Source organism: Anomalospiza imberbis, chromosome 3, assembly GCF_031753505.1.
Source record: "Anomalospiza imberbis isolate Cuckoo-Finch-1a 21T00152 chromosome 3, ASM3175350v1, whole genome shotgun sequence".
Classification (NCBI taxonomy): Eukaryota; Metazoa; Chordata; class Aves; order Passeriformes; family Viduidae; genus Anomalospiza; species Anomalospiza imberbis.
In genome coordinates, this window is record NC_089683.1 from 5,609,353 (window position 1) to 5,626,165 (window position 16,813).

General features: G+C 42.0%; 1 long non-coding RNA gene across 1 annotated transcript in view; it reads right to left on the reverse strand.

Moving 5' to 3' along the window:
- Nucleotides 1–798: 798 nt before the first annotated feature.
- Nucleotides 799–16,813, reverse strand: part of LOC137470181 (uncharacterized) — a 41,502-nt gene continuing 25,487 nt past the window's right edge. The window contains exon 5 of the long non-coding RNA XR_010996932.1: nucleotides 799–1,704. This is a non-coding gene — a long non-coding RNA (uncharacterized lncRNA). The remainder of the gene's footprint in view (nucleotides 1,705–16,813) is intronic.

Sequence of the window (16,813 nt, forward strand, 5' to 3'; positions counted from 1 at the left end):
GGCCTGATGAGACAGCATGTGAGAATCCAGATCACTGGGGGAGGAGGTTTACCCAAATTTATAGCCACCAGTAAGGATGTGGCTTTACAATTCACATTTACTCTCTCTCTCTCCCTTTAGCGTTGAGAATACTCTCCTGTTAATGGCCTGTGCTTGACATTCTAGTGCAGATTCAGATCTCAGTGGTGCTGGAGTAAAATCCTTTGAGATTGATGGACTTGATCTGGAATAAAATAATGATTTTCTCTATATTTGAAAGCTATTTTGAATAAACGTGAGATCTCACAGGCTGTGATGCTTGCTTGGAAATACCTAGAATATGAATGAGTGTAGAGTAATCCAATCAGGATGCGGGCAAGCTCACATTTTTATGAGTTGGTCCATGTGTGACTGAAATTTGGATAATTTGTTCTGCTTCTGACTCTCCCTCTGGGCTGTCCCTCTCTGCACTGCACACACCATGGACTGAATCTTCTTTGTCTTTTGCTTATCTGTGGGTCCTCAGGTGGATTTCTCTTTTCCACTTCACATCTGAAATACATGGATTTTCCTTTTTTTGGGTCCTGTCTCAAGCTGTCCTGCCATTCAGCTTCCATGGATGACAGTTTATTCCATTTATTCTTGATTCCTGTGAGGGGAGCCTCCCTTACTGCCACATCAGACCTCAAGATATCAAAATATTCCTGAGATTAAGAGGTGTCACCACTTCCAAGACCCAGGCCAACTCTAACACAAAGCAAATGGGAAGGGAGAACTATAAAAATGTCAGAGACAATAACAGAACTGATGGCACAGATATTATTTTTTTCAGTATTTAATGTAAGTTGTAAGAGCTTTTTGGCATCAAAAAAGGAAAATTCTCTTCATCCCAGGTTAAGAATATTATTTTTTAATTTGGATTCAATGCCAGAATAAAAGATTAAGAAAATGGATGCATAAACCCTACAGAGCCTACAATCTTTGGGATTGACAGAGCATTTAGAGCAGAAAATTAATATGAAAGCCAATCAAGTACATATATATTGAATTTTTGCAAAATAAACCACTCAATTTTTGATTGTTAAAATTATTACTCAAAAATATCACAATACTAATACTTTCCTATTAAATCCACTATTTTTTTTTTCTGTTGAAAAGGTCTGTTTCTGGCATCAATTACACAGGAAGCCAGAAAAAACTACAGTGGTTCTTTTTGGTCTTAAAATATCTATTAAAGCTTTGATTTCGAGCCTGCACATCTCTCCTGCAAGGCAACTTCTGCTTGATAAGATTATAACTATTAATTAAGTCATGCTAATGAGGACAGCAAGAAAGGGTTTTCCCAGCTCTCACACTATATTTCAAGCATTGCCAATGTCAGCTCTCTCTCCTATCTCCCTCCAGCTCTGCTGTCTCCTGTGTTTCTTTGGAGGGGAAAGAGGGTTTAAAGCAGCATGTCATAAATCACCAGACATCCTAGTTGTAACAGGATGATCCCCTGTTAGAAGAGGATTTCCCCTCGCCCTGTGAGTGGGAGTAAATTGTTCTGTGGCTCCTGGTTTCCCTTTGAAGCACGTGGGAGAGGAGCATCCTCTTTTGAAGCCCAGCTGTGTGACAGGAGCAGCAGCAGAGGAGGGAGATCCTCTGTGCTCGGTCTGTGCCAGGGAAGTTGCGTGGGAGAGCTCCAACTGTCTGCTCTGCTGGTCCTGTCCTTGGATATCACCACTGGGGAAAAAAAAAAAAAAGTGAAAAGACAGCCCACTCTCTCCTGGAAAGGGCATTAAATGGGACAAAGAAAACAGGAATGCAAGGCAAATACCTTGCCTTAAAACATGCGCCTCAGCTTTCCCAAAATTTCTAGGATAATGGCATGATCTAATTGTAGACACTGATTGTAGAATCATAGAATTGTAGAATCACAGAATCGTAGATTCGTAGATTCATAGAATCATAGAATCATAGAATGGTTTGGTTTGGAATGGACCTTAAAGATTGTCTAGTTCAAACTTTCCTGCCATGGGCAGGGACACCTTCCACTATCCCAGGTTACTTCAAGTCCCATCCAACCTGGCCTTGGACACTTCCAGGGATGGGGCAGCCACAACTTCTCTGTGCCAGGGCCCCACCACCCTCACAGTAAAGAGTTTCTTCCTAATGTCTAACCTAAAACCACACTACTTCAACTTCAAGCCATCATCTCTTGTCCTATGAAACTAAAAAACCACGTTGTCTGGGTTAATCCATTGCCTTCCCTTCATGGTACCAGCAAAACCACGACATTTTTCTGCCTTTCTGCCCTGTGTTGCTGTCCTGATCCTGTCTGTTTGGTTTAGGTTTGAGGCTACTCAGACCAGCCCTCATATCTTTACAGAAGTGTGATGTCAGTGCCAGCCCCATCAGGGCCCCAGGTACTGTCACATTACCAACACACATATTAAAAACACCCTTTATTTCACTCTGTCTGGTGGTCTGATGTTTAATTCATTAATAAAAGAAGCTTGGATGGCAGCAATGGCAGAGCAGCAAGCCCCAGCCCTGTGGAAGGAAGCAACACACGTTTTTCCTTTCAAAAACAAACAAGCAAAACGGCAGAGAAAGTTCCCCTGAGCAGTGGTGGAACATTTGAGCAAGGTCTATGGAGATTGCTGTCTCCAGCCCCGAGGGGTGGGAATGCTCTGAGGGCTTTCTGCTCTGTTTTTCCCTGTTCTGGCCAACTTTCTATGTGTAGGATAAAAATAAGCCCTGAGTCCTCCTCCTTCCATCCACTTCATTAGAGACATCCCTCTGTGCAATAACAAAACAGGCCCAGAGGAAGCGACACAGACCGAAATACAAGAATGATAATTTTCCTAACACAAATAAGCAGGCAGAGGAACTCATCTAAGGAAACAAGTGAGGGAAGGCAAAGCCACAGATGAGCAAGCAATGGAGCCAAGAGCTATGCTTAGGCAACGCAAGCCTGCCTCCAGCACGTCTCCTGAGCCATCCCCAGCTGGAAAGGCTGAACAGTCACCTGGCATGGACATCCCTGCAAGTGACTGACCTTCCCACGAGCAGCCAGACCTGGAGTGACCCTCACCTCACTTCTGGGCAACATGACAATGGGAAGATTCTCCTTTCCCACAGGGTGGACCCAGACTGACCCTTAGCCAGCCCTAACTGTGTCTTTCTCAGTGCTTCAGAAGCACCAAGAAAATCCATGAAACAGAGAGGCACAGGTTAACAGGAGGGATAGCAGTTCTCCAACCCCAGCAAAAAAAAAAAAAAAAAAAAAAAAGAAAAAAGAAAAAAAAAAGGCTAGGCTCAGTTCACTCTATTATTTGCCATTGGGAGGCACTGATGCTGCCCTTCTTCAAAATAACCTCAGCCCAAGTGTTTATTTATCTAGAAATTCATCGTGGATGCTTGCCGTGTGTTGTAGTTCTGTTTGAAAAGCTTCAATCATCAAGTCAAGGACAGGAAAAACAAAAGCAGATCTCTCAGCTGGCTGGTCCCCACTGCAAAAAGGAAGCAAAGAAAACAAACCAACGTCTGAATGTTTCTTGCTGTAAATGATCAGTGAATGTCTCTGAACACTAACTCTGTCCAAGGAAGCCTATATCAGTTTGTGAATGACTTATTAAGTCAAAAAGAACTGTATTAATAATAAATAGTCTTTGAAACCATTCTTTCATACATTCTCCATTTTCACAAAGTCATTTTGATAGGTAAACAGCCAAGCCCTCACTACCCAGGAAGTTAATGGCAAAGATAAGGAGACCTGAGGCTGTGTCTCTTTTAGAAAATTAAACGCGGCCTGGACCATTCTCTGGCCTTTAGGCCAACTGGCACAGAAATGCTTGCATCCATTCATTAAACTCTCCCACTTTCCAAAACAGAGCAGCTGTATCCAAGCTGCCAACTGGGAAAGGTCGCTGGCTGTGCCGGCTGCCGAATGGTGCCTGGAAACTGTTTGGATGGATGTTAGAGAGCTGAGGCCAAAAGTGAGCAAGGGACCAGTCTGAGGACCAAAAGCAAATTAAAGCACCTGGGAATGCTCCTTTGCAATGTGCAAAGTGTGGACATTGTCCAAGAAATTGATGTCATGCCTTGGAGCAGCAACACTGGACCCGTGTCGTTTAGCCAGAGAGCTTTGCTCCTTCATTCATATCTTGACTCCACACATCCACTTTGGGGAGGTGATGGGAAACCAGCTGGAGCTTGGCAGGTCTGAGGGCTTCGGGGCTTCTTTCACATCTGTATTTTCCCTTTACCAGTGGCCCCACTACCAAAAAGGGACACCTGGGACATGAGTGTTTCCAGGTAGGGGTTCAAACCTCACCTGTGCTAGAAAGCAAAATTTATAGTACTTGAAAACCACAAAAATTTAGGCACTCCTGGGATTTTAAGTCTGATGTGTCATCTTGTTAGCCAGCATGTCAACAGGCAACAACACTCATACTTCACATTAAGGGTCCTCCTGGGGAACGTCTCAGTGGCACAACCACCTATTAACAGGGGAAAAAATGGGAGGGGACTCAAAATGCTTAACAGCTACACAGGCATTTCCCACAGCCATCATGAAATTAAAACATTGAAGAGCCCCTCTGGGGCTGGCTGGGGCTTTGTGAGATCCCTGTTTCCTCTGGATTAATGAATTATGCAAGTCAAGAGAAGCTGGACAGAAAGGTGTGAATAAGAAGCTTACTAACTCCCCACAGTAATCACCTGCAAAAGTGTTTAGGAACAACATCTATCAGGCACTAAAAAAGTAAGAAAAGGAGTAAAATATCTACAGCTCTTTGGGAAGAGACGAGGGGAGGCCCAAGCCAGGGAATTGTCACATTGACATGAATCTACTATGGGCACAGAGCACACTGCAGTCATCAAATTGCTCCTCGTGGTCTCAGGATTTGTTCTGCTCATATGGCAGGCACCTGTACTTAGCTGGAAACTCGTTCCCATTCATGTGAGAGATTCCTAGCTTCAAAGCAAGCCTTGTGATTTTTGGTTCCTGTGTGTGAGAAGGGTATTAATAAATGCAGCATTAATAGATCATCTGCTTGCACGCTTCCCGTCTTAAATAAAGAAGACATTGGATCAAGCCCCTTTTCCCAGCACCTCCAGGCCTCTTGGATGCTTGCAGTGTGAGGCAAAGGCAAGACAGCAACAGTAGAAATGGACTTTGAAATCCAAATAAATAAAACCTCAGACCTTAATGCTAGGAGAGTTTGAAGACCAGTTCATAACTGAGTTACAGAGCATGGATGGATAATTTCTCTTGAAACTATCTGAATCCAAGCTCAAAATCTAATATTCATCCTTGCAGTTTATGGAGGCTGGGAATCAGAGCCAAGATCCATTACTCTTTTGGGGTTAACACTCCTCCTAAGACATTTCAGCAGGGAGGAAAACCTTCCTCCATTCTTATTTTGGTAAAAAGGGCTCTTTCCTCATCAGCCTCCACAGGATTTTTCCAGAGGACAGGAGACAAGCAGTATCCCAAAGACTGGATCCAGCCATGTCTCCATGGATAATGTTCTCATCTTACTACAATCTACTGAAAAGCTAGCGATCACTTTTCCAATATCCCCCTTTTTAAAAAAACTTTGTGTGACTAAATTAATAAAGAAAATAATGGACATTTCATTTCATCACCCAACTCTTATCTGCAGCATTTAACTGCTGTTGATGCTATCTTTGCTTTAAGAATTCACAGGACATTGCTGTGAACCATTTTTCATAAATACTGGAGTTGGTTGGAAATTTTAAAATATTTTTTCATAGCAAAACCACAATTCTTAGTAACCAAAGCACTACAGGAAAACATTGGTTCTGTCAATCTCCTGACTCAACATATGTTGTAAAAAGAAATCACTTAAGGGATTATTGGGACATTACAGAAAAATTAAGGAGGTTGTTTTGAGAAAATTTGACTAAGTAGAGAAAAAAATTGAAAATTGCTAAAAAAAAAATAAAATAAAATAATATTTATAATTAGTGACATCTAATATTTAATTTAGTGCAAATCAACCTTTAAATTTTTTGTCCAGAGAAGCTGTGGCTGTCTCATCCCTGAAGTGTCCAAGGCCAGGTTAGATGGGGCTTGGGGCAATCTGGGATAGTGGAATGTGTCCCTGCCCATGGCAGGGAAATTGCAACTGGATGATCTTTGAAGTCCTTTCCAAGTGAAGTCATTCCATGTTCTATGAAAAGATGAGTTTTACTTTCTCAAGGTTTATGGTTTTTTTAATAAAATCCTGGGTGTTTGTATCTTTGTTAGGGTATTGTACTGCAGTGTTAAATATTGTAACAAAACAGCAACATTATTTTCTGCACAGCTGTAATGTGGACCTACTCTCGGGCAGTGCTACCAACTCTGCTTATAACTACACCTCAGAGGAAAGCACAGGGAAGGCTTCAAGGGCAAGAAAAAGTGGTCTCAGAGAAAATAAATCTGCTTAGCTGACATTTGGCATTGCACTCAGTGCTGTCTCACACTGAGGGAAACTGCAGTTGTCATAGCATGCTGACTTCAGGGGTTATTGCTATGCCTTGCCAGCAGGTTTAGCATCTTTTTAAGTCAGCCAGCTTTCCCTAATGCAGTAAAATTCATCACCAATCACAGATATGCGTGTCCTGCCGGCCTCTTTGATCTTCAGCTTCTCTATCCATTTTGCTCTCTCTGTTCATTGGTCACAATGAGTTATGGCAGCTGTATCCTACATATTGTCCAAAGCTCTTTAGCTGTCCAGCACATCATGGAAAATTCCCAGGAAAACTCCCTGGTTGAAAAGTAACAACTCTGCAACATAATTCTCAGCACCATGTGCAGTCATTCATCAACAACACTTCTTCTGTAGAAACCAATGGGCAGATCAGTTACAGAGCAGAGCTGTAATGTGACCTGCCAGATAGACGGAGATCCCCACGGAGAATTCACTGACTGCACAAAAGAGAATAGAAACTTCTCTAGTGTTTCTGGAAAGAGGAAGGGCTCAGCACTTGGATTAGTCTGGGCTAAGAGAGTCCCTCTCCACTCTGTGCAGCTCTGTTGCATAACCAGAGCTTCTAGAAATAAATGAGAAACAGAATTAAATAAAATTATTTTTTAAAAGGAGCTGTTTTCCTCTAGGAATTCCAGTGAAATATTAGAATAAATAATTTACGAATGGCTGGTCTGTGCCTCAGCTTTGGCTGTGCAATCACTCTTAGTACTGTGCTAACAAGAGGCTGCTTTTTAACAGGAAAGTCCAGCCAGGATACAGCCTGACATCCACTTTCTGAAATAAGACCCAAAATCAGTCTTTTCTTTTATTTGTGCATTATATGCTCAGAAAATTGATCTTCTGAAAAATCAGTGTATTAAGGCTCTTCCTATTTTCATTACAAGTCTTCATTTTAAAAGGAATTTTTCACTTTTCTAATTTTTAATATACTGCTTTTACTTTCTAACTTTATGCTGTCACATCTCAAATTTTAACAGGTTTAAGCTGTGATGCCCAAGTCTACTTGATAAGGAGGTGCTTGCACTGACCCCAAAGCCACGAGTAAGAGTGATATATTGAGAAATGTAGGATTTCTTTCTTATAATTTTGTTCTTCTCATAATTTCCCAGCCATGAGGCTGAACCCAGATATTCTTAAGGAAGTTATATTACATGTATGTTGGTGAGCATTTTGTAGGAAATAGTGTGATATTAAGATTGGTTAATTCTGTGTACTTATATTACAAAAGACTTAAAAAATATACTGAGATCTCATCTTAATAACTGAGTAAAAACAGAACTAAGAGTCAGTTTATGCAGTAGAGAGAGGTCACATGAAGTTCCACACAGATGAGTGTTGTTCGACATATTCATGAAATCTGGGAAACTGTGACTCATGAGATAACAGAGGTTGGAGATTATAGGATCTCATTAGGATCTCATGACACTGAGTGATACTTGTTGTTGATGAGATATCATGGCACTGAAAGAAATCCAGTGTTGATAGATGCAAAGTAAGACTATGGGCTAAAAATAACCCTAATTATACGTATGTCACAATATTCTTAATTAGCTATGACTGTTCACAGGGAAAATGGGGTTTGTGGCTAATACACTGAAAACATTAATCCAGTGCTCAACAATCATCAAAGAGGCTGATAAAGCACAATGGATTATTAGAAAGAAAACTGAGAACAAACCAGAAAACCTCATTATCTCATGGTATAAATCTGTGTGTATTTCTGTCTGCCCTGACTAAGCATGCCTGCCAGGCAGACTTCCTTGGAAGAGTGCAAAGAACTGGAAATAGTGCAGAGAAAGAACTGTAGTGAATGCTCTGCCTTGCTGCCCAGTTCTATCTCTCCTGTGCTCTGGATTAACAGGACAATGGGGCTCCCTGGGCACTGCTCTGGACCAAAACCAGAAAAAACAGGAGTTATTAGGATGTTAACTCTGATGTCCTCCTCCCCCACACCTCTTGCTCCCAGTAACCTTTGCAGGACACATTCCTATGCTGTGCAACTTGTGTTAGGATTGCTCTTGGCTGGGACCACAACATGAACCAATCACTCCACAGAACACAACAGAAAAAGGTGACAAAATGTAGATTTCAGAGCCAGAGAGTTGAGCTTTGTAAAGGGGAAATGTGAGATTTAAAAGAAAACTGTGAATAGGGGAAAGCTGCTGAAAAATATTTGCCAGGTGATGGAACTAGTGCAAAGCAGATAAAGACCTTCATAGAAACAAAAATCTTCACAAAATTGTTCTTTTTCCTATCACCATCATAGAAACCTTTTTTCCCATAGATAAAAACCTCCAGATTTTTCAAACTAGCACTTTTCTTCCAGTCTGCTCCTTGCTGTGATCCTCCTTTACATTGAATACAGTAGACACTGAGGACTTGTTAGAGTAAAAATATCTTCAATCAAGAATTTTGCTGACATTGGGTATAGAAAAAAATTCTCTTGATTCAGTTGATCATGCAGCTCTTGCACACAGACAAGGAAGATGGTACACATATGTAAAACTTACTTCCAATGAGGTCCTGCTTCCAACAAGTTTTGTGCTGCATTTCCACAGATTTATGGTAAATGCATCAGGACTGTGTTAAAATCTAGAAGAGAAAGATGCTGCAAAAAAGGTACATTCCCAAAAATCTTTAACATATGGTGAGAGAGACAGAGAGTAGGAGAGGGGGAATATATCAGAGCTCTGTATGTAATAAGGATTGAGCAAAAATGAAAGGGGTGCTCTCTCAGGGGTGCTTTAATCTCTTCAGGGATGAGTGCCAGGACCAGAATTAACACATGTGAGATCGTCCTTGGCACTCTGCACTTGATGAAGAAATCTGGCGTAAATCTGGGAATGAGAAGGCTTGTCAGGCCACAACATGCCCAACATCAAGGAGAGCTCCCAAAGTGCAGGAACAGCTGTCAGAGTTGTGGTCACACCCCACCAGTGGAACTGGTGCCACCACAGGGTCCAAGTCAGTGTGACCCCTCTGGCAGCACCAGGCTGATCCTGGACACAGTTTGTGCTCTGCTACACCCTGTCCCACCACTGCAATCCCACAGCTGGAAGGGACATGTGCTGGGCCATCCATCATCTCCAGCAGGGTCCTCCTTGAGGCTGGCACAGATCACTCCAGAGCAGATGGGACAGGTCTGTGCCTGCATCCCACTGCTTGGAGCAAGAGAGGAATATTGAGATTAACAGAAAATTTTGCAGTCAACCTTTTTTCCAACACTGATTTTCCTCCAGGGAAGCATGTGGTCCAGTTCAGGGAAATGAGAAAGAGAGCAATTTTTTTTCCTTTAATTTTACATTTCAAGCAGTAACAGTTTTCTGGCTTTTTGTGCAGGTCACTAACAATGCTCCCCAGTGAAAAAAATTAGTAGTTCCCACGTCTCTGACTCAATTGGCTGTAAAAAAAAATGAAGCAGAAAAGCTCTCAGACCTGATGTGCATTTACAATACAGCCTTTTTTCCTCCTTTTTCTGTAGTATGAACTACCCTTCCTGCAGGCATCAATGTCAAATCTTGCACATTATAAAGGGATGTGAGTGAAAATTAGACCCAGCTTCATCAAAGTGTATGTCACCACTTTGGGAAAGAATAGGAGAATACTGACTTTGGGTACGAACTGCAAGAGTTTCATGAAACAGAGGCAGAGAGGAGAAGTGAAATCAGGCAGAAATAAATCAGTGCAAAGCAGAGCTAGGTTGTGTGTGTTCCTGAGGGTACAGGACTGAAATCCTGATTTAAGATTAGCACAATGCAATATCAGTGGAGTGTAAAGAGAGTGAGTTTGGGACTGGGTGAAAGGGGTCATTAATGGGGACCCCTCACTCTGTGGAGGGACACACTGAGGCTCTAAGGGAGGGCTCCAAGGTTTGCTACATTCAGCATTTCTGTCCACGAGCTTTGGAACTAAATTTGGCATCACTGCTAAGAAAATGAGTTCGAGGATCAGCACAGGGAAAGAGGAAAGAGGAGTATGACCAACAACTCAATAAATTAAGTCAGGTTCAGGGAAAATGTTCAAAATGGGCTGAATGGGAACGCAAAGTTTCAGGAACAAAGAATATAATGTTTTCAAATGAGGGTTGTCTCCTGTCCCAGGTAAAGGCTTCATTAAGACACTGCCTACAGGAGCTGCAGGTGTTTTGCTCCTGGGCAGAGTGATGGTGAATGTCATCATGGCCTCAACTTCACATGTGATTGGGATGGAAAGAGCTACATGTTCACCATGGAGCACCTGCAAAGTCATCCAGTCTGAGAGCCTTTTCTGCCTTGGTCTACCAGTGGCATCAGGAATTAAAGCATTTGGCTCTGCTGAAGTGCCAAGTGTTTCCGCTTTCAGCTAGATCCCCAGGGGAAATGTAAGGCACAACTGCTCAGTTCTGCTCTGGGCAAGCAACAGCAGAACAGTGAGAACCTGAGGCCCTTCCCCGCCCATGGCTTTTAGGAAAATAATCAGTCAAAGGTCCTTGTAGAGATAATGGCAGGAGGAATGGATAATGATTAGGAAGAAATGTTAGTAATTTTCACTGAGAGGAGGGTAACCAGTGAGTGCCATGGAGATATGTGATGGCAAAAAATTTGTAAATGATCTTGAAATTAATAGTGGAGGGTAACCAGTGAGTGCCATGGAGATATGTGATGGCAAAAAATTTGTAAATGATCTTGAAATTAATAGTGAAGTGTTCACATTTGCTGATGACACAGTATATTGGAACAGAAAAACTTGTCTGTGAAGAAAAGCAAAAGGGGATATTTCTACAGTTGTATAAGATGAATGATGTTGATGGATGGATGGCAGGATTCATTGTTCCTCACCTATTCTGATGCAAAAATTATGGAATATCACAGTTAGCAGTTGGCAAGTCCAAAAGAAAGTTGCTGGTTTGCTGGTTTGTTTGTTTTTTTTCAGAGACACAACATGTAGGACTTGCCAAGAGGATGCTGTGGATGCTGAAAATTCACATCAAGGAGAGACTGGACAAATTAATGGAAAAGGAATCCCATCTGCATTACTAAAAAGAGAAAGAGAGCAATCTCCTGAACCATAAATTGTTGCATTTTGGAAGAGCAACCTGGGAAAGTGTCAGTAAGTGCTTAGCACAGTCTGCTCTGCTTGCTCTCTGCCAAACCATGCTCCTCTTGTTATTCATTCAAAAGAGGAACATTTATTCTTCAACACCTCCACAGCCCAATGCATCCCCATGACACAGAGATGAGGTTCCATCCCCTCAGGACCAGCATCCAGGTTTTCCATTCTCATGGTATGTGCTTTACTTCTTAAAACTGCTGTGCCAAAGGTGGGCACTGAGCTCATTTTTAATTGTGCTGGCCTTCTCCAAAATTCCCACTGCTGAAGCCTGGCATGGTGCCATGTGCCAGAACAGGCACTCCTGAGCATATCTGTGCCTGGAGCTCTGAAGAAACTCTGAGACAAACTCAGAGATGCCTTCAACATTAGACACCAAAGAGCCAATCCACTCGGAGTGAATTCCATCCCAGGAGCCCAGGCTGTTGAGCTCGGTGACAAGGAGACTGAAAGAGATTATTAATCTGCTATTAATCATTAATACCTATGAGTGAAGAAATACCAGATATTACCAGGCTTTGTAGTTGAAAATGGGAAAGCACAAGACCTGAAAGCCAGGGAAATTCTAATTAGAAATGAGGTACACATTTCTAACAGGGATGGAAGTGGTGGATTCTCTGTCTCTTAATGTCTTCAGAGAAGAAGAGGGTGTCTTCCTGCAGCACAATATACTGTGCTCAGTTCAGGAGATCTGGATGAAATTCAAAGGCTTCATATATTCAAAAACTCAGGTTAAATTATCTTGTTGGCCTTTCGGACCTTTATCTTTACCAGCTTAACTCCTGCAGAAGTCTTTTGTATGCAGTAGATCTGCAGAGTGAGTTGAGGGTGATCAGGTATGGACAGGACTGGGTTTATTAAAACCTTCTCCTTTAGGTAGCTCCCCACAAAAATAGCTAAAAGTGAAGCTTTCAAAGACCAGCCTATTGTAAAGTAAATGCAATAAAACGCTAGAACATCACACTGGAAAATCAGTTTACAGAGATAAAAATCCAGTTCATATTCCTCTAGTGCCCAGAGCTCTGGAGCCATTTGTCACCAACTCTTTTACAGCGACCCAGAGATCTGCAATTGAACGTTGTGGGTTAATTTCCAATGCAAATGGGAAAAATAGAGATGGCTTATACATGGCTGGGAAATCAAGTCCAATCTCTCAATTTCAGCCCACCAACCAACACAAGCAGCTTCCCTCAAGACAGTGATGCCACAGTTTGCTTCTCTGTCTTTTCATCTATTCCACAGCAGCTGGGTTTTCCCATTGCAGATGTCACCTCAAAACATGTGCTCACCACCCTTCAAACCACACCAGAGCAGCACCACCTTTTGTGCTTACCTTAGAGAAGGCTTCACACTGCTCAGGCCAAAGAATTTAGTGTAATTATATCTGTAGTAAAGATCTGTGATGGATTATGCAGTTCTGGTATCTGCAGATGAATCACACAAATGGAACACAAGGATGTGGTGTCAGAGCCAAGCTTGGAAATGGAAAATGCCTAATCCAGCGTTTTAAAGGTTTAATGCAGCCAAGATTTCAGAATTTCAATTTGTTTTTTTTTATCTTTGTTTAAGCCTGGATTTGGGGAGGGGACTGGTAATGGTATTTAGATTATTATTTTTGCTGTAACAGGATTATCCTTTTCAGTAACTGTTAAGTCGCCAGAAGCTTGTTGCTTTTTCAGTGCAGGAATCAGTTGAGCATCACAGATAGAGAAATATTATTATAACCATTTTATAGCCCATTTTGGCCAAGAAAGGGACAAGGAATGCTGACTCTCAGTCACCTGCTATCACATGTAAACTAATAAATAAGGTAGAAAGCTAATAAATGAAGGCACTGTGTACATTAACCCTCATATAACAGTACTTATCCCGTGCTTGTGTTATACACAGGAGGTCAGAGGAGATGAACAGAGAGGTCCCTGCTGGCCACAAAGCCAATGAAACTATTTTTAAACATGAGGCAACATTCAATAACCTATATCATCTTTGATTAACTGTTCTGCAAGATTGAAAGCAACACAAGCAGAACTAACATGCACAGTGGGCAAAAAAGACATCAAAAGCACAGTTCATGATAGCAAGGCCTTAGTGCAGAAATACTGGATGGGAACCTTGGCTGTGCAGCTCATTCTGACCCTTCAGGAGTAGTTCATCATGTCACCAGAACATTTTGGCCAAGGCTTTTACAGAAAGGCACTGACAACTGGGCTCTGTAGCTTCCTTCAGGTTTCTAGCTAACCCCAGTCTCATTTCTTAAATACATAAATACATATATAAATATATATATATATTTATATATACATAAGCAAATACTATATTTGAGCTGCTATGAGGCAACTAACTTTTTCAAACATGCAAACAAGCTTAGTATAAGGTCTCTAAAACAGCTCTGCTTTTTCTGGTATTGATTTTGCTTATTTTGAAGTTAAGCATATCCATAAATATGCTCTATGGCCCCTTGAGGTAAGTCTCATAAGATATTTAAAAAGGAAAAAAAGGACGAGGAGGAATTTTTTGGCAGCAATTACCATCTCAGATAACCTGCCTGGGGTTGGGAAAGTGTGCCAGCAATCTGCTCAGAAATAGCTTTCATTTGGGCTGTTTATTTTCATATGCTTTGTCTGACACTTTACTGCTGTGGTTGGGTACTTAACTGTCAGCTTCCATTAAACGCTTTGTCAGTTGTTTCCACTCCAGGCAAAAACCAAAATTATTATCTCCCATTATTCATTAAAGCCAACACACTGGCAGGAAGCAAGCAGGATGACAAAGGAAATCATCCTTGTGCCAAATGGCGAGATTTCCTCAGGGTCCTTTGCTCCAGTGCTCCTCTAGCTCCTTGTACCTTCCTTCTCTTGACTGCCCCAGTCACCTGCCTTGTTTCTTTCAAATAAGTGGGGCACTTGGGGCAAGCTGTTTCACTTAAAAACAAAGCTGGGGAGACTGAACTCCTCTGCAGCAGCTCAAAATATTCAGGTATTCTGAAAAAGATTAATGTGTTTGCTTCAAATTAGTTTGGACTTTCACAGCATAATCATATGGGTGAGTATCCCTTCCTATGGCAAGACAGAATATAAAATATGAAAATATGAATGGGATGTTAATAAAATAGCTTTGGGAGTATCTATTACACAGTTTCTTGTTTTGCTGTTTTATGGTGTGGGGTATGTGGATGGTTTAATTTTTTTAAATTATTTAAAGTAAGTTTTCCATATTCCTACACATAAAGAAAGGGGGGGGGGGGGGGTGGTTTAAGCAATTCCAGAAAAGATAAAACAAGTCATTTCAGGTCAAACAAAACATTTTAAGATGACCCAGACATATCCTCCCCCTCCAAATTTGGTCCTTTCCAACCCAGTGCCATTGTCCCTCCAACACTCTTGTTCACCTTTGAACCAGAGAATCCATTACATTCAATGCTCTAATTACAGTCTGGTTTCTTTTAATGAGCACATGTGGAACAGTATAATCATGGCCCCAGGCCATGAAATGGTGGACTCCAGCCTGGACCTGGACCTCACATAAATATGCTCCGTGCCCTGCCAAGGTCCCAGACATGTGACATCTCATGAAGGACACCCCATGGTTCCTACCACTCCTTGTGGTGTTGTGCATCACCAAGCTGGCCCAGCTCAGGCAAAGCCAGTGCACAGCTCCCTGCTGACTATCCCCTGGTAAGAATTATCAGATCTCAATAAAATTACCCCACGGGCCTCTATTAAAAATTAAACCCCTTTTGCTCAAGATTGCAAAGTGCTCGCATCTTGAGCAACAAAAGTCCCACCAAACAAAACCAAATGTTCCTCAACAGAGGATCTCTATTGCTGTCCTTCTTCCCTAAGAAAAACATTCAGTCTGAATGCATTTGTTCCCACTCACACTCCTGGGGTTTTCAATGAAAGTCTTGAAGCTGTCCAAGCAGCTCATAAACTGGAGCCCCTTTCTGATTCAAGTGTGCCCTCCTGTTCAGATTTTGGGAAATGGGATGATTAATTGATTTCCATCATCACACTCCCCATAAGTCACAAGCCAAGCTGGTATTTCAAGTTTCCATTGACAAAGATTTCATTATAAGAAGCCATAATTTTTAACCAGTGCTGTGCAAACTTTTTTTAGTCTTCAGCCTGAATTAGGCCCATATGTTACAAAAAAACACAGTAAGGGCAAGTTGTGGGGGTGAAGTGGTGAGGGGAAGGGAAGGGAGCAACTGGTCTATCTCAGTGTCTGAACAAACTTCCACCCACATCACAGCATAGAGGGGCTCTGAATTGGTCATCCTAACCCTTATCTAAACAAAATAAATCAAAAATACAATTTTCCAATTGACGCTGATGGATTTGCTTTCTTAGCCAAAAAGCAATTTTAAACTCCCTTGCTGAGTAAGCTCTGCCCAGATACTGAACTCCACTGAGAGCTCCTGGAGTCCAAGGTGGAATCACTTAATTCCCCTCCTGGTGTTCTGCTGCTGGGATAGAAACATCCTCTGACAGCACCTGCCACAGGATGCAGACGAAACCACAGCTGAGTGTTGAATGTAAACCTGGTGGCTGGGAGACCCTCCCTCCAGAGGGCTTGACAAGGCAGTTGAAAAGACAGGAAAAATGGGAAAGAGGCAGTGCTGCAGTCATTATTTCACAGAGTCAAACAGGCAAGGTGTATCCCAACAAAGAAAACAGTTCATTGTCAATAGAACACCGAGCTCCAAATCCTGCCAAGAGCACCTGCATTTTTTGGGATGATAACATAGTCCGTGGCCATGAGCAAGGCTCTGTGAGTGAAATTTTGCCATTGCCATCCTGTTGAACTGTCTAGAAGGACGAGGATGGACGTAAGGATGCAAAGCACATTCATCCCAACCTGTTTTATTTAACTGCATCGCCAGAGCCTTCAGAAGAGCAGAGGCTTCATCTGCATAGTAGCTTCAAATCAGGGACCTGGAGATAGAGAGATCTGGAGACTGAGCACCCCACCTTGTATGATAAATGCATCCCAAAATGACTTCTGCTCTACTGTGTGCTTGAGCTCTTTGGCAATGTCAGATTGTTGTCTAATGGGATGGGAATTCTCTGGGTGACAGGGAAGGGGAACAGCAACATCACTGTAGGGATGAACCAGAAGTAGCAAGGAGTAGTTTAAGGAGTTTACATCAAGCTGTTTGACTGTCTGATATGGCTAAGCCAAAAACTACTGGATATAGGAACTGATAAGTCTCAGTCTTTCTTCTCTCTGATTTGCAATACAGCCTTGGATAAGTCACT